The sequence below is a fragment of the Ambystoma mexicanum genome, chromosome 1q, assembly GCF_040938575.1.
Source record: "Ambystoma mexicanum isolate Mex_15411 chromosome 1q, UKY_AmexF1_1, whole genome shotgun sequence".
Classification (NCBI taxonomy): domain Eukaryota; kingdom Metazoa; phylum Chordata; class Amphibia; order Caudata; family Ambystomatidae; genus Ambystoma; species Ambystoma mexicanum.
In genome coordinates this window covers 285038138-285060277 of record NC_090922.1, presented here as the reverse complement: position 1 = coordinate 285060277, position 22140 = coordinate 285038138, and positions in this window count along the sequence as shown.

Here is a 22140-nt window from a genome sequence, read left to right as displayed (position 1 = left end):
ACAATACAGGAAGGCATTTAACGAGACAGGCTCGAGTCCGGGTGAGGGAAGACTACAGTGGAACTGGGCTGGTTGAAGTCGTCCTGCAGCGGTCTAGCTAAATCCTCTGCAGTTTTGAAAGTCTTCGACTGATGTGTTGAACTGAACATACTAGAGCCCGACTGAGGGAAGTCTGATAGGGAATAAACTTGAGTCCGACCCAGGGAAGTCTGATGGTGTGTTTTGTGTAAAAGCATGTAGAAGGGAACCCCACAATAAGGACAGGTTTGAGTCTGGCAGAGGGAAGCCTGTACTTGAACTTTGGTATGTGCGACAGGTTTGAGCCCAGCAGAGGGAAGATTGTAATTGAACTGTGATACTTGATACAGGTTCGAGCCAGGGAAGCCTGTAATTGAACCATATGCATTATTTGCGTAAAAACTTGGGGAATGGAACTGCAAGAAAGAGGCGGCTGAAGCCCAACAGAGGGAAGTCTTCATTGTAAACTGTGATACATGAGAAAGACCCACAGAATGTGATATTTAAAAAAAGGGACACACTCGAGCCCGACTGAGGGGAGTCTGATGGTGAAAGAAGGAGGAGACCCGGACTTGGGTGAGAGAAACCCAAGGGATCTAATTGAACTGTAAGCTGGTGAAAGACCTGAGACACGTTCCTAAGGCATACCTGCAAGCCAAAGTGTGGCATCCTGAAAGAACTGTGTTGATCACCTATCCTTACCACAAATCCTGAGACCCTGTGCTTTGAACGTGGTGAAGGGAGATGTACACTATTTTCCTTTGCAAACATCCCTTTTTCACATTTGTATATTGAGAGCGAGGGCAAGGTTAGGTTTCTTTAGTATAGACCCCTTTTTGTTTTGACAAGACTGAATAGGAATGTTTTCTTTTAGTTGATGGTCGAGATGACTCAGATCTTAGCTAAATGGCCAGGCTGGAAGTCTCCAACTCTTTCTGAAGACATTAATAACAGTGTTTGAAATGTACATCAATTGTGTCTGTCTAACTATTGATACCATGCCTTCCTCACAGTACGGAGTTCGAGGAATGAAGAGGGCGGAATTCCTCCCGTTTTTTGAGAATATGGGTAACTTAAAGCATCCGTACATCACTGTAGTGCACTGTGGTGGCAAAAGTTTAGGCTATGTTGCCGGGATTTCATTAGCATTTGCAATGAAGGAAACATTCGGAAAATTGATGGAACTCTTTCCACATTCAAACATTATTTTTTCACAGATACCTCAGAGACAAATGTGGATGCGTTTGAATTTATTTTGTCCACAAATTGAGAACGGAAGGCGCAACGTGAATGAAGTTGTAAGTGCTTTTTTGAGGAATTTTGAGATGACATCTTTCCATAATAAAAATATTAAATTTGATATTGTCAACATTTTTCGAACAGATGGTGTGCATCTCACTGATGTGGGCAATCAAATCTTTCTTGAAAAGGTTAAAAATGCATTGAAACAGTTTTTGTGAACATACAGAATATGGATTGACATTTTCTTTAGTAGTAAAGAAAAAGGAAAATAGAGAAAAAAATTGAAGCACTTTTTGTGAAACTTAAAAGAAATAAATATGTTCAGTAGAATATTTGTTAGTTGAGTACATGAAACCAACAAATCAAAAAATATATATAAATTAAAAAAGAGAAAAAAGGTTCTTTTAAGAGCCATCATTTTCGAATGAAAAACAATTAAAATGATTTTAATTCTCCCATGCCTGGAATTTTTCAGATGTCCACGGACTATTGCACTGTCCACAGACTATGCAGGCTACAAAGTGTCCTGTAATTTTTTTTTTTCCGTTCTATTTTTTAACTGGGAAAGGTGGCTTCTAAAGGAACCTTTTTTTGTTTTGTTTTTTGTTTTTTAAGGAGAGGCAAGGTAAGATGGTGGAGGTAAGGAAGGGAAGGGGCACCAACCACAGAGACAGAGGGGCAGGTGGACATTGGAAGATGTTGGGCAGACCTTAATTTTAAGTTGCGGGCAATGTTTCTCATGCTCTTTGACTGCAACCTCGAAAGCACTATGAAACTGCTCCCCCTACAGATCAGTGCTTTGCAGTACACACAAAGCACTGTGACCCTTGAAAGGTAAGGGTCAACAGCATTCAGTATGGCCTGAGAGGTGGCCGCCCAAAAGGAGTATTCTTTTTGATGACAGGAGCAGTCGAGGAAGATGGGGTAGATGCCATCAACATACTTTTCCCCGAGAACGGTATCGCCTTTCTAAGAGCTGCCTGGTGGTTGGATTTGGTGTGGCAGCACATGGAGCTGGTCCCGCATGAGTATAGCCCAGGCTTTCCATGACTGAGTACGACATCTCACCTTGGTGGCCCAAGCCTTTGTTACACCCCCAATGGTGGTGAAAGACTGCCACAGCCAGGACTCACTCTGGGTGCTGGAGATAGGGACTTCCTCTACCTCATCTTCATCTTCCTCTTGATCCTCATCTGTATCTCCATGCCTGTTCCCCTGTCCAGACGCTCCATGTTGTTGTGGTGGCCTCTGGGAGGGAGGGCTGGCAATGAGTGAAGCCTTTGGTTGAAATAAAGGTGGTCTGCAAAACAGGTATTACTTCTGATGCTCTCTCCTGGATAGCCAGATTGAGAATATATGAAAGTAATATGTGGGTCCCTTCAGAGGAGCTGTCCGCGTACAGCACGACTCACCATGGACAACTGAGTCAAAAATAGCCTTGGAAAGTTGTACAAAGTTGTGAGATCAACTAAGATTGGCTCTAGGAGCTCTGGAAAGGTAAACCTCAAACTTGAAACGCACAGTTTTTGACAGGCAGTGTCCGCAGACACACCTCCACTCCATATGGGTATGGTCACACCCATCGGGTGGGAGTTGCAGAGCGCATGCGCATTGGTGTCCGTAGAACAGGTGCATTGTGTGCGGACTAATTAAAAATGTGTCATGCAAAACTGCACATATACAGACAGTGCACGCTGTCTGGGGGCATCTCCATTTTGAGAACTGACACAGAGAACAGTGCCCGTTCTCAAAATGGAGCTGCCCCTGGGCAGTCGTATAGTCCACTGACTTAATTGGGGTTTTGAAAAAAATATATTTGACAGAATAATATACAATATATTTAAAGTACACAATATAAATGTATTTATGAACGGGTGAGGTATCAGAATGGAAAACATAAATAGGAGAATTTGGAATTTCTGTACAATAATGATCAGGGGAGGAAGGGAGTAAAGTTTCATCAATGCATCTTTCATTTATATTTTGGGCATTTGATGGCGTTGATTGCTGGGGAAAAGGGGGACAGGTGCACTTAGTGCATCCAATTTTGCAGACAACATCATGATTTCATTATGTACAGTTAGGGATAGAGATTCTCTTTGTGATTCTTGTGATGTCGTGGGTGTTAGTCTTAGCAGTGCACGGTGGTGGCGTGAGTTATGGTTGCTTAGCTTACCATAACTGGCGAATTTCAGGGGTTTTTCGGTTTCACTTGGAACCATAACATCCCTTTAACAAAGTTTTTTTCTCTGAATTTCATAGGCTTTTAGTAGCGCAACTTCACCATAACGTCCCTTTAACAAAGTTTTTTCACTGAATTCTACAGGTTTTTAGTAGCGTAACTTAACCATAACGTCCCTCTAACAAAGTTTTTTCACTGAATTTCATAGGTTTTTAGTAGCGCAACTTAACCAATATGTCCCTTTAACAAAGTTTTTTCTCTGAATTTCATAGGTTTTTAGTAGCGCAACTTAACCATAACGTCCCTTTAACAAAGTTTTTTCTTTGAATTTCATAGGTTTTTAGTAGCGCAACTTAACCAGAACATCCCTTTAACAACGTTTTTTCACTGAATTTCATAGGTTTTTAGTAGCGCAACTTAACCATAACGTCCCTTTAACAAAGTTTTTTCATTGAATTTCATAGGTTTTTAGTAGCACAACTTAACCATAACATCCCTTTAACAACGTTTTTTCACTGAATTTCATAGGTTTTTAGTAGCGCAACTTAACAATAATAATTCTGACTTTATGTACATGTAATATGGAACATACTGAACCCCCTCTACTGAAGTTGATGTCCGCGAACTCTTTAAATGTCCGCGGACATGTTGGGACAACAGCACCACTACCCAACAACTCTGGAGGGGTATGTTTAATTGTTATATCATAACATATGAACATTTCACAAATTCACAAACCAGCACACATACACATTATATGTAGTAATACATAAGATTTGTAACCCATATATGTAACACACTAACAATTAATTTAAATACAATATTTTCTAAAATGGAATATACCAAAAGAAGAAAGATAGGCTTCCAACATAAATACCTCACAGAAACTCCACAACTAAGAGAAAGAGCAGATCTACAAACCAGTAAGAACACTCCTTACCAGAAGATAGTAAGTGTACTGCATTTTACTCATATATTTGTAAACTTTCTGTATTAGACACAAAAAACATTGATATTATGTTATTTTTTCCTCACAGAAATGTCTAGTACTCTGGAGTGGCTAGAGGAGCATTTCCCACATGAGGAAATGTCAGAAGATAGTGAATCTAATGGTAGACACTTAACAATATAAACCAATTCATTATTATTATTTTATATACATTTAACATATATATTTTTTTTGTACAGAGCATACCAAAATTGAAAGTACAACAGAAAAAGCTGTAGTGGATAAGACTCTTCACAACATAGAAGAAAAAATGGACCTACTGTTGGCAAAGTTTAATAATTTTAAAAACTTAGTGGAGGATCATTTTAAACAGAAAAATATGTACCATTGTCCCACATGTACCTGTCCCCCTTCACCATATCCCAGTCAAATATCCCCAAACCCTCTCCATGAACCAAAACATTTTGATGAGACTTCCATCCCTTCTTCACCTCTTATAAATCGTGTTGAAACCTCTAATTCTCCTGTTTTTGTTTCAGTTTCTGCCTCACCTTCTCTTTCATAAATGTATTATACATGTAAAATAAAGTAACATTTTTATATTGTGTTCTAATTCATTTCTTGTTGTTTTTTTAAAAAGCAATTTAGGTGTCCGCGGACACCGTGGGTGTCCGGAATGTCCATGAATAAAACGAAAATGTAGGTGTCTGAAGAACACTATACCTGTCCGTACTGTTCGCTAGCAAGTTGAAACTGTTCTAAGAACACACGCAGTGTCCTGAAATGTTCATCAATGGACGAAATGTGGGTGTCCTGATGACGCTGTCCCTATTGTTCGCTGGCAAGGTGAAAGTGTTCTTAGAACATATTATGTGTCCTGGGATGTTTGTGATCAAACAAAATGGGACTGTCCTGAAGACACTATACCTGTCCGCATTGCTCTCTAGCAAGTTGAAACTGTTCTAAGAACACACGCGGTGTCCTGAAATGTTCATAAATAAACAAAATGGAAGTGTCCTGAGGACGCTCTGCCTGTCCGTAATGTTCGCAGGCAAGTTGAAACTGTTCTAAGAACATATTATGTGTCATATAATGTTCGTACATAAACGAAATAGGGCTGTCCTTAGAACACTATACCTCTTCGTAATGTTTGCATGCAAGTTGAAACTGTTCTAAGAACACACGCGGTGACGTGAAATGTTCGTAAATAAACAAAATGGGGGTGTCCTGAGGACGCTATGCCTGTCCGTTTTGTTCGCAACCAATTTGAAACTGTTCTAAGAACACAGGTGGTGTCCTGAAATGTTCGTAAATAAACAAAATGGGGGTGTCCTGAGGACGCTATGTCTGTCCGTATTGTTCGCAAGCAAGTTGAGTCTGTTCTAAGAACACAGGCGGTGTCCTGAAATGTTCATTAATAAATGAAATGTGGGTGTCCTTAGAACAGTATACCTCTCCGTACTGTTCGTAGGCAGGTTGAAACTGTTCTAAGAACACATCAAGTGTCCTGGGATGTTCATAAATAAACAAAATGGGGGTGTCCTGAGGACGATATACCTGTCCGTATTGTTCGCATGCAAGTTCAAACTGTTCTAAGAACAAACGCCTGTCCGTAACTGTTTGTTTGACGTGTGAAGCACTTTAATTACTTCAGGACCCGAACAGTGTCTGTAGAACACCAACGTGCATGCGAAAAACACTGCCAGTGCATTTGGTGTCCTGGGGACAGCCGCTCCCTTCGCGGACATGTTCGCGAAGCGACCATGTGACCGTGCCCACGCTGATCGTATGTTCTGATTGCGGACACTGTTCGTGTCCCCGAACAATTTAAAAGTACATTTTCAAGTAATCGACAATATTTTTCAATAAAAACTCACCATAGCACAAGTCCCACATACTAATCCTGAGTTTCTAAATACTTTTTGAAACTTTTTGAACCTTTTTTTGTGTTCGATCTGTCCGTGGACAGCGCGCATGTCCGCGAACCGCATACAAGCACCCCTATAAAAGACCACAACCTAGAGCTTATTCTCATTGTGTTTCTGGCTATACTACAGAGCACAGAGAATTTTACTGCCAACTGCAGATTTCCATCGAGAACCTGATGGCATCCATGGCTCCACTGCTGCCACCTGGTGCTGCATCTGCCTCAGCACCACCCCCACCCTCTCCACCACCTCCCCAAGGGCCTGAAGAGGGAAACAAGAGTGAGGATGCAGAGGAGGAAGAAGAGGATGACGAGGATGAGGTAGTTGAACACCCTACTACCCGCACTCGGCGTGAGTCTTGGGTGTGGAAGTTATTTACCATTCGTGGGAATGGTCCTAAGGCGCGTGCAAACCAAGTCACTTGCAACAAGTGCAAAATGGTTTCAGTCATGGTAGGGCTGGTTCATACAGCTTTCGGACCACTACCATGAAGCGACACCTAAAGTCATTCCACACTGGGGCCGTTCGCAAGGTTGTATCTTGCGAGTAGTGTAGCAGGTGGACTTCCTCTACTTCATCCTCCGTTTCTGATCCTGTCACCACAAGGAACACTCCTGTGGGACAGCGTATTCCTCAAGCTGCCTCACAGGCCATACACAATGCTGATGACCCTTACCTTTCGAGGGTCACAGTTGTGTGTCTGTACTGCGACGCAGTACTCTGCAGGGGGGAGAGACTTCGAAGTGCTTTTGAGACTATCGTCTCAGAGCACGAGAAGATCTGCTCACTACCCAAATAAAACCCACTCAACATCTTCATCTCTCAGCTTCCCCTTTCTTATCCCTGTGGTTTGTGTCCCTCCTTACCCTCCTTTCCCCTCCTCTCCTAGTGCGTCTTGTATAAAAAACCAAAAAAAAATAAAACAACAAAAATCTAAAAAAATAAGGCTCTTTTCAGAGCCGCCTTTCACAGTTAAAAAATAGAAGTGAAAATAAATGAAGCAGGGCCCTTTGTATATTTTAGAACTCTGTGGATAGTCCGCGGACATCTAAAATTTTGGGGTGCTGGCCTATCATAACCAATGCGGTTTTATCTGGGAGGAAGTGGTGGCTCTGAAAAGAACTTTTTGGTGGTGTTTGTGTTTGAAAAATTTGAAATACTCAACACTTACCACAAAATGGATGCTGTTATTCTAAAAAAGGTTGCAATGCATTTTGTACATTTCTCAGAAAAATCTGATTGCCAGCATAAGCAGGATGGACTCCATCTCTGTGAAAAATGTATGTACTACGAAACATAATATTTTCATTGTGAAAAGAGGACATGCCAAAATCTCTTAGAAAGGCACAAACAGCCTTATTCACATTGTGCCTTGCTTTCTCCATTTGTGGACCAAATGAAGAAGAACAAAGCCACATTTGTCTCTGCGCAATCCGTGAAAAAATTACTTGAGAATTTGGAAACATGTCCATGACCTTCCCAAGTCCATCTTTCATTGCAAATTGCAAAGAAATTCCAGACAGATGTCCTAAACGGTTCCCTCCACAATGAATTATAATTATATCTGGATGTTGCCCTGTCTCCAAAGTAGCACAGAGAGGTAGCAAGTCCAACCACTTAATTCCACGTACTCCATGTCAGTGGACTTCCACATGTGGGAATCCAAGATCTACAGCTACTCCACAGTTTTCTGCATGCACCTTCAACCAATGTATCCACGAGTCGCCCAAAATCCAAACAATCTGTTTTCTGAAACACACAGCCATAGCTATCTGTTCTTCTCTCAGCAAAAAGAGTATCTGAGAAACGCTCTCCTGGCACAACACACCCACTAAACTTTCCTGACCAATCCCTTACTCTGCTCATTCTCATTTGCATGGATCCCCAACTCAAAATCCCCGGATGCAACACCCGATGTCCACGGACTACCGCCATGTCTGCGGACATATCGTAACATGGACAGTCCTTCTACCATTTCCACTTCACTCTCTGTGCCATTCCCTCATTGGATGTAGCTAAGAAGTCACATGAGCATCTACCAATCACATACAAGACCTCTACATCTAACTGTATTATCATATATCAGCACTGCAAATGTACTGTTAATCTCTCTGAGTACAAGTGTCATTTCATTGGAAAGCACCTTCTACAAGAAATACTGTACAAGTCTCCAAGATTTCTACTTGCAGCTCCATGGATATCCATATGCATGAACACAAACTACAGGTATGCATATTTTCTGTAAAGTACATGTACAATTCTTATAGTTTCATATAAAAAGATGAACTGACTTTTAGCTTGTATAATCTATAAAATGAACTTACTGTCTTTTTTCCATCTCCTAAAATCAACTGTCACTTACAAACCTTTATACTATTTAATTTCTTTTTACACACACATATTCAAAGCATGTTGAACTAACATATTTTAAATAAAATATATAGAGTGCATATAGTCAAACGAAATTGCATGCACACACTATGTTCAAATCTCAAACAACAATACTTGTACAATAACATAAACATGTAGTTATTTATTTATTTATTTACTTACTTATGTTTATATAGCGCAAGTAGCCCATGACATTGAGGCACTGTTACTTGCAAAAGCTTAGTTACAGGAATAGTGGTATTCAATGGTAAATTATGAAGTCCACAAGGCATATTAAAGATATTTTGTTTGCTACATTTAGTCATTGCAATACAGTTTATTCATTAAGAACATATGATATGTATTCAACTGGTGCGACGTATCTTATGTGAATAAGATAGTTTTCATGGTTTTGAGGAAGGCGCTGAGGATGTCAATTATAAAAATCAATGTCTAAATTAAAAACAGTGCTATATACAAACAAAATTACTAATTTGTTTCTTTTACAATTGCAGTGAAGACCATTCTCCTGAAAACAAGCAGCCGAATTTGAAGTACAAACAACAACTAAGAAGAAACCTGCTCATTTTAGAAAAAAAGTAAGTTGAATACCACCAAAATATTTGTATTATTACTCAAACACACTGTAAGGTTAATTCATGCTATTTCTGTGCCTAAAAATAGAGATTGTGCACCATTCTCTCCAAAAATCCCAATTTCTTAAACAGCGATTTACAGCCAGAATGGCCCACAAATTCCTATTTTTCGACACACAAATGACTCAACCCAGCCGCTAGAATTTTGATATTATAGAAGAAACAACAGTTTTAATTGTATATCATTAGATTTACTATTTGTACTTCTCCACACCACTAGTTTACTTTTTACTGTCATCTGAACCCCAGTTTAGTAGCACATAAATTCAAGAATACCTATCCCTACTAGTTGGAGTTGCGCAATACACAATCACACACCATTATATACATCTTTATCATCTTACTCAAACACTCATGCACGCAGAACACATACATTGCAGAACACCCCAACCCATACCTTCTTTATTTTTTTCAACAGACCCTAAAGAAAGCCTATCAAAAATCAGGTCCGTAGAAAGCAACGCAGAAGTAGAGCAAGCAAAAATAAGTGTCCAAAATAAGCATACATCTCTAGCAGAATTTGTAAAAAAAGTTCAAACAAAACAGCTAATACAGTCATTTAGTGAAACAAAAGAAGTTTCAAGTACAGAAACTTTGCCTCCTCTATCAAAATGTAAAACAAAGCAGAAAACAATTAACAAAAAATCAGCTATCACTAGAGATAAAACTGCTTCTATAAATCTTGATATAGTGCAAAGCAAGCATACCAAAATAAGTATTTTAGCCAAAATATCCCATCACAGAGTCCTTCAAAATCTTATAAAAAAATGAGAGAAACCTGGCTCAACCATTAAAACCTATCGTAGGAAATTAATCTTAGAAGCGTTGATAGACAGTGCAATTCTTCTCAAAAGAAAGTTATTTATTTTAGTGTTAAACAAAATGAAACCACTAACAAAACTAATGACTACATTACAAAAAAGACTTCTCAATAAATGAAATGTCAACAGAAAGAACTTCTTAAATATCTGCAGAGGTGAATGGAGTCACACTACAAGCACAGAACCATGCTTTAATGAAGAAGCATACAAACAAAAGCAAACAAATACAATTGCCATACATAGCGTGGTCGAGGTTATGAAAAAGTTAATAATACCATAATGGAACAAGAAATACTGCTTACAAAAATATGCCCTGAAAACTTAGAATTACCTCTCCATTCAACTGAATCAGAACGTCTAGTATACAAATGGCCATGCACGTCAATGTGTAACATTCCCAAGAATGTTTTCAAGTCTTTACGCCAATTCCTCAATCAATATGTGAAAGGCAAAGACAAAATCAAAATTAAACTACTGCAAAATATGGATACCTGTCCAGTGCGCAAGTACACAGGACTACAAGGACATTCATTGGCTTGCATTACAGGACCTATTTGCAAAATCTCCTTCCATCATATCAAAAGGATATCAACACATCATTCAACTATAAGAAATATAGTCTATAAACTGTACTATGCTAAAAGTCCTGCTTTAGCACTAGCCAATTTAAATAACATTCTTCTACATGGTACAGCAAAAGACCTACTTGAAGAAATCGACTATATCCAGAAAAAATATTTTGGAAGTGAAAGCCACTTACAGAATGAAATAGCTTTAAAGCAAATTAGTGACAATTCATGCATGGCAAACTTTTACTACACAAATACAAAAAAGAAATACTAAAATTTAAAAGTACATCAGCTGAAGTACCAAACCATGTGTGTGTATGTTGCCGCAGAACTTTTTATAATAGTAACACAAAAACCATAGACCTATCATCCAAAATAGAAGACAATGAAGATTCTAAATGGTTTAAATTAGCTCTCTACCTTATAGCAGAAAACAAATACGAAATAACTGACCCCTTAATACTTTGCAGTTACTGCACTACAAAACTTGACAACAACTAAACTCCTTCACGTGCCATCACAAATAATTTGGAATTATAATCCACTACCAAAACCCCTACAACAACTTAATTTATATGAGAGTATCATAATTCAAACAGTGCACCAATTTCAAGCAATAATATGCCTTCAACCAAAAACAGCAACATTACCTCCCTCTGAATTAGTGAAAGGTATTTGTGGAAAAGTAGTGTATTTACCATTAGATCTAAAAGAAAATGTGCACACTCTAGGAGTGCAACATCCAATGGAGCAATCATTAATTATCTTAGTGAATGGAGTACCTACAAAAGACAAAAAAAATGACAACAGCTGGTAGATTTACATAAAGTTAGACAAGCCTTGCAATATCTAAAAGAGAATAATGAATACTACAAAGAAATTAATATTGAAGAAAACTTGAAGGATACAACTGAAATAATTCAAGAGACACAAGAAGCTGGTCAATTTGAGCTCCTAGATCCTGATACAATATAAAATACTTTAGACCATTATACAATTCATCCACTGCACTCTAATGACACCATAGAAGACGCACTAGAAACGTACCAAATGTATAAAACAAACGGATCACCAATCAGCATATGGGAACAAAGTATAGAAGCACATGCATTTCCTCTACTCTTTCCTACTGGCAAAGGAGGAAGGTACGATGATAGACCTATTCAAATATCAGCATCCGAATACCGCTCATTATGGATGTAGTCTGAAGATCCCAGATTTAGACAAAATGTGGAATACATATTCTTTGAAAGTAAACTAGCAACTTTATGTTACGGAGTTGCACACACATTAAAATCAGGATCCCACTTTCAAAATATGTCAGCTACACAATTATTACAAAAAGTGCAACAAAAAGATGAGGTTTTACAATATAATATTACAAATCTATTAGCAAATATGCGTGGTACTAAAGAGTACTGGTTTTGACGTCATGGAGATGTACGTTGTATGATCAGAAACCTTGGCCCACTCACTTGGTTTGTTACATTAAGTTGTGCATAATAAGCATGGGAAGATTTACATGATCTCCTACGCATATCAAACAAAAACAAAACAAACATAGATATACTAAGACCTGGAGAACTTTGTTCTCTGGATCCTGTTAATGTTTCAAGATATTTTCACCATCGCTTGATTACTATGCTACACCTTATTTGTAATACAACTGTTCCTTCTCCAAAAGAAGTGCAACACATCTTTTGGAGAAAAGAATACCAAGCCAGAGGAGCACCGCATATCCACATGCTTTTATGGATTAAAGATGCTCCTAAATTTGGTCAAGACAGTGATGCCACTGTTTTACAGTTTATTGAAACATATGTCACTTGTGAAATTCCATCAGAAGCCACAAATAGTGAACTTCATGCACAAATTTTACAATTTCAAAGACACAAATGTGGCAAATTTTGTCATCGCAAATACAAAAACAAAGGGAAATATTACACCAAGTGCCGCTTTGGTTTCCCTAGACCGGTTACAGATACAGGTCAAGTAAACAACCTCATGTCTTCAGTTAGACATAGTGTTAAAGGTAGGTCACCTAAAAATACATATTACATAAAAAGAACAGAAGAAGAAAAATATATCAATGATTACAATGAAATCATTGCCCACTTATGGAATGCAAACATAGATGTGCAGTACATTGCAGACAATTCCACTACAGTTGCACGATATGTTACAGCATACTTAACCAAACCAGAAAAAACAGACCTCCAAGACCTCTGGAATGACCTGTCATCAGACAAAACAGTGTCTCAGAAATTATACAGCTTTTGCATAAAAATGCTCTCCCATAGAGAATGTGGATCTTATGAAGCAGCAGATCATTTAACTGGAACTGCATTGTATGGTAAATCTGAAAATATAGTATGGCTTCCTGCTAAATCTAGAAAAAGAGTTCTAAAATCATACGAAGATATAGAAACAATAGCCAAACATGATCCCAACAGCCAAGACATTTTAAAAAACAATTTATTGGACACATACTACCCAAACAGAAGTAATACTTTAGAAACCATGTGTCTATGCCTCATAGCCCAAAACTTCACATACAAAAATAATATAAAACCCGATGAAAAAACAGGGAAATACAGAGTGACAAACTGTGAAGGCAGTTTAGTAAAACTCACCAAACCAAATTTAATTAATCATATCAAATTGTCATTAAGGACTCCTCAACATAAAGAACTATATTACATGTCCCTGCTACAACTCTTTAAACCATGGAGAAAAGAAGAAGAAATACTAGATAACTATGAGTCATATGAAGACGCTTTCAAAGCAAATGAAAGTGCTATAACTGATGTAAACTTTACACAGTACAAAACAATGTTGCACAATGAACAGCAACATGAAGAAGAACTCCAGGCCCAACTAGATAAGGACACTCCTGACAGTAGTCAACCTTCTGTAACAGGAAGTCAAGAACCACTGGGAGAACCACTAATAACAAATGAGGCAGAATTAGCTATGACAGAAGTAGAAAACACCATGTGTCAGTATGAAGATAAAGAAGACTTAACTATACTACAATCAAAACTAAACAATGATCAACATAGAATTTTTCCAGAAGTAACACAAGAAATTGCACATGGTGTACAACATGAAAACAAAGAATGCACCTGCAAAAATGACAAACCTATACTACTCTACGTCATTGGTGAAGCTGGTTCTGGCAAAACATTCCTAATCAAAATCATCAGTAAGTTCCTTCAACAATTGACAAACAACAAACTGTCAGCTGTTGTCATTGCCCCAATAGGTTTAGCTGCCTAAAACATAGGCGGTGTCACTTTACACCAATTACTACTCCTGCCAGTAGAACACCAAAACAAATTAGACTATTACACACTTTCTACAGAAGCTGCAATGGAACTAGGCAGAGTATTAAAACAAATGAAAATGCTACTAATAGATGAAGTGAGTATGGTGTCCAACCTAATGTTGGCTTTGATTCACCTCAGATTACAAGAAGTACTCAAAACAAACTACAAAGAGCTCCTTGCAGGAAAACACATATTGTTTTCGGAGATCTTCTTCAATTGACACCAGTAAAAGGTGAGCCTATTTTTAAAACAATAGGACACAAACTCTGCCGTAACACTGTTGGCAGCATTGGACATGTCAACCTTTGGCAACATTTCCAATACAGAGAATTAACAGAAAACATGCAGCAATCTGCAGATCTCACTTATGCCAACATCTTAAAAAGTATTAGAGTTGGTATACTATCTAAATAAGCACAAGCAATTTTGAAACCCGACAGATTCATGCACTTTATGGCGATAATGCTTGTGCTACAGATGTTATGGAACAATTAGCCCACAAAAATGTCAATTGTATGGCCTTAATGCCAAAGTCATGATGCCTACCTCCAAGGAGCCAGGTCCGACCCAGCCACCCCAGAGGCAGGCATCATTCCCCCCAGGGAAGTGCCAGCGGGCCCAAGCTGGGGCCCTTTGGACACAGTCCTGGCGCCTTAGGCGCCAGGCTCATGTTGGACCCCTGTCCTGGCACCTTAGGCGCCAGGCTCATAAAGCTAGACATGTGTTCAAGTGTTTTAATGTGCACTTACCTGATGCAGACCATGCTGCTACATCCAGGCCCTCTTGAGGCCTGAATGGAACTACTTTACCTGTGGGACTACTTTCCCCTGGGTGCGGTCGGGGAAGGATACATACCTGATCGGTGGAAGGATACATACCTGGAACTTCTTCCAAAGCTATTTAAACCACGCCCGATCAGCAACTCACGCTTCGCGTTGTTCTGCTCCTCGCAGCTGGACGCTCACCGTGTCAGCTCCTGCATCTGGACTTCAGCCACGCCTGTCAGCATCCTGGGTCACCTGCTAAGAGAGAATTGGAGAGAAAGAAGACCTTACCTGCTAAAGCAGCATCACAGAGACATCACACCGACGATCCTGAAAGGGAAGACATCATTTTTAAAAGCATTTCGCTTCGATCGCTGCAGAGCTGCATTTCACTCACCTTTCCTGGGCACCTCCATCTTCAGCAGCGATCATCTGGATCCGCAGCCACTTCCCTGAGCCTAGAGAGAAAAAGACAAGAACACAAGGTGAGAGAAGGAAGGGAATAGGAAAAGCTCAGTTTCCTTCTAAGACTTACCTGTTGGGTCATTCCCATTTCATTTCGGGTCCTGCCGCTTCCTGGCATTCCGGACCCCGGCCCCTATGGGGAAAAAAGACAAAGACATTGAATGAGTGAATGCAAAGACATTACCCGAACGCTCATCCAGAACTTACCTGTCATTTACTGGAACTGCACGTTTCACTTCTGGTCGGCGCCATATCTCCGGCATTCCGAACCCCGGCCCCTAAGGGGAAAAAGACATAAGCGTTAGTGCTTGCTGCAATAAGACAATGAACATTATTATTAAGCTTGAACTTTTGAACTTGCTACAGAACTCTTACAGCGCCTTACCTGAATAGTCAAGCTTATTTGAACTCCCATCAAACCTCAATCCAGTGAAGTAACTGGGTTTCAACGCGCCCCTGCATCAGAAGCAGGATGGAGAACTCATCCTTCCAGACCCTAAGGTGAGACTTCATGGGGAATCGTGGAAGGGTATCGTGGAGGGTTGGAAGGGAGTGGGAGGCTTGAGCATTATTCCATCAGTAGGTAATACTCCCTTTTCACGCACAGGGGAATATTCCTGCGAGCCAGAGAGTCCATCTTCAGAGTCCTGTGCTTCACCATTGAAGAAGCATCAGCACTCGAAGCCAGACCTGCGCCTCCGTGGGAATCAGGTGAGCGTGACAGAACGCGAAGACTACCCACAATTTCCCACCCGGGCGCTATGGAGACTTCCGAGACAGATCAGCTGGCCCAGCTTTTGGGGGAATTACGGGCAGAAGTGCACTCAGCCCGCCAGGAGACTAACGCTCTCAAAAGAGAACTGATCCTATCCAAGGAAAGAACAGATGACCTGGCCAAAAGGTTATTGCAGTCCCAGGCAGGGCACCCTCCTTTACCTAATTTCGGAGGTACTTCCACATCAATGGGTTTGAATAACCCGGTACAAATCAATCTACCTGGACACATGCCTTTGGCCCTGCCTGAACGTTTTGCGGGGGATCCCAAGAAATATGCCGTCTTTATGAACCAATGTCGTTTATACTTTCTATGCAGACACGGGGACTTCCCTAACGACCAGACCAAGGTAGCCTTTATACTATCTTACCTCAGTGGCAGTGCTACCGATTGGTCTATTCCATTGGTAAATCAGGATGATCCCATTCTCCAGAATTTTCAGGGTTTCCAGGCCAGCATGGAAAGATTGTTTCCTCGACACTCTCAAGGACAGGCCCTTGATAACGAACTGCTATCCTTACGACAAGGTAATCAGGATCTCCTGTCCTACGTTGCCACCTTTAATAGACTGGTTGTGGAAACTGGATGGCCAGAAAACAAAAGGATCACATTGTTTCATCAAGGCCTGCGCGGAGAGCTTAAGGATGTTCTAGCTCAGATAGTAGATCCACCCCAGGTCTGCGCAGACTACATAGACTTGGTGGTTCAACTTGATCACAGACTTCAAAATAGAAAAGCAGATCAGTTCAAGTACGAAACCCGAGTACCGATCAAAACCCACGCTAACTCCAAGAGTACCGACGTATCCGAACCTATGCAAATCGGCGGTGTTAAAGGACCATTAACGCAGAAGGAACGTGAGAGAAGGCGGCAAATGCAACTTTGTCTGTATTGCGGGACTTCCGGTCACTTTCTTCGAAATTGTCCGGTTAAACCACCTAAGAAGGTGGTTGGAGCCACTGATAACGATTTATTGACACCTGATTTGGGAAACAACATAGCCCGACAAGCGTAGGGGTCCGCTTGCCGAGCTTAAAAACAAACTCTTTGACCTCGCATTTTGTCATGCCAATGGTGCTCGTGGACCCAAAACAGCCTCAGCTGTTGCATGCTATAAAAGCATACATCGACAGTGGAGCTATTGGAAATTACATAGACCGTGAATTGGCTTCCAGGATTAAGCTCCCTCTCCGCCCGAAAGTAACCCAAGATGTCATTACTACAGTAGATGGAACCGAAATAGCCTCAGGGCCTGTAATGCATTCCACTGTTGAAATGACACTGGTGGGTCAGGATGGACATCGGGAAGCAATCGTGTTTGATGTGATCAAGGCCCCACAATTTCAAGTAATTCTTGGAATTCCTTGGTTAGAAACACATAATCCCAGAATTGACTGGCTAGCAAAGAAGATAAGTTTTCCTGATTGTGAACCAACTTGTTACCCAAGAAATCCAGTTATGGGTCTAGCCTCAGCAACTTCCACCCCTGTACAGCTACCGTCAGAATACCAAGAATTCCAAGACGTTTTTCAGAAAGAACAGGCTAACACGGTACCTCCCCATCGGTCTTATGATTGCCAAATCGATCTGGTACCCAATGCTCAACTACCTTGTGGTAGGATTTATGCTCTTACGGAACCTGAGAACCTACCTTTGCGTCAGTATTTAGATCAATACCTAGCCAATGGTTTTATTCGCCCGTCCAAGTCTCCTGTCTCCTCAGCTCTGTTCTTCGTGCCGAAAAGAGGGCGACCTTAGAACATGTATAGACTATCGCGCCCCAAATCAAATAACGATTAAGAATCGTTATCCTCTGCCCCTGATCCCTGAGCTTATCGACCAGGTGAAGGACGCTTGTGTGTACACCAAGTTAGATCTCCGAGGAGCTATCACCTGGTGCGTATAAAAGAAGGCGACAAATGGAAGACTGCATTCTGCACCAAATTTGGGCTCTTCGAATATCAGGTGATGCCCTTTGGTTTGTGCAATGCACCTGCCGCCTTTCAGTACTTTATGAATGATGTTCTTCGGGAACTTATCGATGTCTGTGTCATTGTTTATATTGACGACATCCTGGTGTACTCTTCTTCAGAATCCGATCACAGAAAACATGTTAGTGCAGTTCTTGAGAAATTACGCCAGCACAGACTATTTGCAAAGCTCGAAAAAATGCGTTTTTCATACCACAGAAGTGGAGTTTCTCGGATTCATCCTGACACCTCAAGGAGTCCGAATGGACTCGCGAAAGGTGGACGCCATCCTCAAATGGCCATCTCCTAGCTCGGTGAAGGGAGATCAGAGCATGCTCGGCTTTGCCAATTTCTATCGAAGATTCATCCCGGAATTTTCCCGAACAGTCCAAACCATCACAGCTCTCCTAAAGAAAAACAAACGCTTTGAATGGACTCTTGAGGCCGAACAAGCCTTTCAGGACCTGAAAACCAAATTCACCTCTACACCTATATTGAAGCACCCGACCCAGATCTCCCTTACATTGTGGAAACCGACGCATCCAGTTCGGCCATGGGAGCTGTCCTGTCGCAAAGAGACCCAGAAACTAACCAACTACACCCTGTGGCCTTTTGGTCCAGGAAATTTTCTCCTCCTGAAATCAACTACGCAATTACCGACAAAGTGTTATTGGCTATTAAATCTGCTTTCAAGGCTTGGCGTCACTACCTTCTCGGGGCAAGACACACCATCACCGTAATTACGGACCACAGAAATTTACAGTATTTAAAGACGGCTAAAGCTCAATCTTCATGACAACTCTGATGGGCTCTATTCTTTGCGGAATTTGATTTTGTAATTACCTATCGCCCTGGCTGCAAGAATGGTAAAGCGGACGCCTTATCCTGGATTGGCATGGAAGAACCCAATTCGAGTTTAGAACCTGTGCCAATTATACCTGAACAAAGACTCTTAGGCCTAACTTCATTGCAAACTATTGAGGACATCCAAACGCAAGTAAAACAACTTCTAGACTCTTCAGCCTTACTGGAATGGAGTCAAAAGGGTCCTCATTACACCGTTAAGGATGATTTACCCTACTTCCAGGAGCGGTTGTTTCTGCCAAGTAAAGAATTGCAAGAACTTGTTATTGCCCATCATCATGAATCATTAATGGAAGGACACCCTGGTATCGCTAAAACGGAGGAAAAAATCAAACGCCACTTCTGGTGGCCTTCTTGGAGAAAAGACATAAAGTCTTTTGTATTGTCTTGCGGAATTTGCGCACAAAACAAGGGTCAAAAGAAAAGGCCAGCCGGCCTACTTCAACCCTTGGATATTCCACCGGCACGATGGCACACCTTGTCAATGGACTTTATAACTGACCTGCCTCCTTGTGCTGGTTACAACACTATCCTTGTAATTGTGGATCTATTCTCCAAAATGGCACACTTTATCCCTTTAAAAGGTTTGCCTTCAGCTTCCACCTTGGCCAAGGAATTTCTGGAGAATATAGTTCGCATACATGGTTTCCCTTCCATATTAGTCTCGGATCGTGGAAGTCAATTTATCTCCCATTTTTGGAAGAAGTGTTGCCACCTAGCACAAATAGATGTGCGGTTATCCACCAGCCACCACCCCTAGACCGAAGGACAAACCGAGAGAACCAATCAGACTCTTGAGCAATATCTTCGGTGCATGTTAAACCAATCCGAGTTAAATTGGAAAGACATCCTTTGGATCGCAGAATATGCATACAACAATTCAGTGCATTCTGGAATCGGACAAACTCCTTTTTATACTTTGTATGGTCACCATCCTCAGACCTCTGATATAGATCCACCTCTGATCCTGGAAATGCCCGCAGTAAATCATCTGCATTCCACAATAACCCGAGCCTTCAAAGAAGCTGCAACTCATTTACAGCAAGCCAAGAAAAAGTATAAAGAAAACGCTGATTTGCACCGAAGTAAAACTCCTCCTTACCAAGTAGGAGACCAGGTATGGCTAGCAACGAAACATTTACCCCTCAAGGGCCCGCGAACCTTCAATCCCAGATTCATAGGACCTTATCCCATCAAGGCTATAATCAATCCCGTGGCCTTTAAACTGGATTTACCGTCTAACATGCGTATTCATCCAGTTTTTCATGCATCACTTTTGAAGCCAGTACAACCAGGGACCCGACTGTCCAAGCCTCCAGACCCAGTTCAAATTGAAGGGGAATTAGAATTCGAAGTTAAAGACATTTTAGACTCCAAGGTGTTAAAGTCCAAACTCTTCTATCTTGTTGACTGGAAGGGATATGGACCTCAAGAGAGATCGTGGGAGCCTAGTAACCATGTTCACGCACCTCGATTAATACAAAGGTTCCACCGGAGATTTCCGAACAAGCCAAAACCCCCGGAGGGAACAACCTTGGGAGGGGCCTTGACGGGGGGTACTGTCATGATGCCTACCTCCAAGGAGCCAGGTCCGACCCAGCAACCCCAGAGGCAGGCATCATTCCCCCCAGGGAAGTGCCAGCGGGCCCAAGCTGGGGCCCTATGGACACAGTCCTGGCGCCTTAGGCGCCAGGTTCATGTTGGACTCCTGTCCTGGCACCTTAGGCGCCAGGCTCATAAAGCTAGACATGTGTTCAAGTGTTTTAATGTGCACTTAACTGATGCAGACCATGCTGCTACATCCAGGCCCTCTTGAGGCCTGAATGGAACTACTTTACCTGTGGGACTACTTTCCCCTGGGTGTGGTCGGGGAAGGATACATACCTGATCGGTGGAAGGATACATACCTGGAACTTCTTCCAAAGCTATTTAAACCACGCCCGATCAGCAACTCACGCTTCGCGTTGTTCTGCTCCTCGCAGCTGGACGCTCACCGTGTCAGCTCCTGCATCTGGACTTCAGCCACGCATGTCAGCATCCTGAGTCACCTGCTAAGAGAGAATTGGAGAGAAAGAAGACCTTACCTGCTAAAGCAGCATCACAGAGACATCACACTGACAATCCTGAAAGGGAAGACATCATTTTTAAAAGCATTTCGCTTCGATCGCTGCAGCGCTGCATTTCACTCACCTTTCCTGGGCACCTCCATCTTCAGCAGCGATCATCCGGATCCGCAGCCACTTCCCTGAGCCTAGAGAGAAAAAGACAAGAACACAAGGTGAGAGAAGGAAGGGAATAGGAAAAGCTCAGTTTCCTTCTAAGACTTACCTGTTGGGTCATTCCCATTTCATTTCGGGTCCTGCCGCTTCCTGGCATTCCGGACCCCGGCCCCTATGGGGAAAAAAGACAAAGACATTGAATGAGCGAATGCAAAGACATTACCCGACCGCTCATCCAGAACTTACCTGTCATTTACTGGAACTGCACGTTTCACTTCGTGTCGGCGCCATATCTCCGGCATTCCGAACCCCGGCCCGTAAGGGGAAAAAGACATAAGCGTTAGTGCTTGCTGCAATAAGACAATGAACATTATTATTAAGCTTGAACTTTTGAACTTGCTACAGAACTCTTACAGCGCCTTACCTGAATAGTCAAGCTTATTTGAACTCCCATCAAACCTCAATCCAGTGAAGTAACTGGGTTTCAACGCGCCCCTGCATCAGAAGCAGGATGGAGAACTCATCCTTCCAGACCCTAAGGTGAGACTTCACGGGGAATCGTGGAACGGTATCGTGGAGGGTTGGAAGGGAGTGGGAGGCTTGAGCATTATTCCGTCAGTAGGTAATACTCCCTTTTCACGCACAGGGGAATATTCCTGCGGGCCAGAGAGTCCATCTTCAGAGTCCTGCGCTTCACCATTGAAGAAGCATCAGCACTCGAAGCCAGACCTGCGCCTCCGTGGGAATCAGGTGAGCGTGACAGCCAACTCTTGCAACCTGTTTCAAATTCAATGAAATAATGTTAAATAGAGAAATGCAACCAATAATGGAAATTATCGCCACAGGCAAACTAGATGTACATGGTATGACACTACCCATGTGTGAGCAAGCCACAACAAGACTAAACAGTTTAGAAAATTCAATCTCCAACACAGCTGGGTTGGAAAAGATATTAAAATTATCCTTAAATTGCAGAGTAATGCTTAAACGTAACCTTGACGTGGACCAAGGACTTGTTA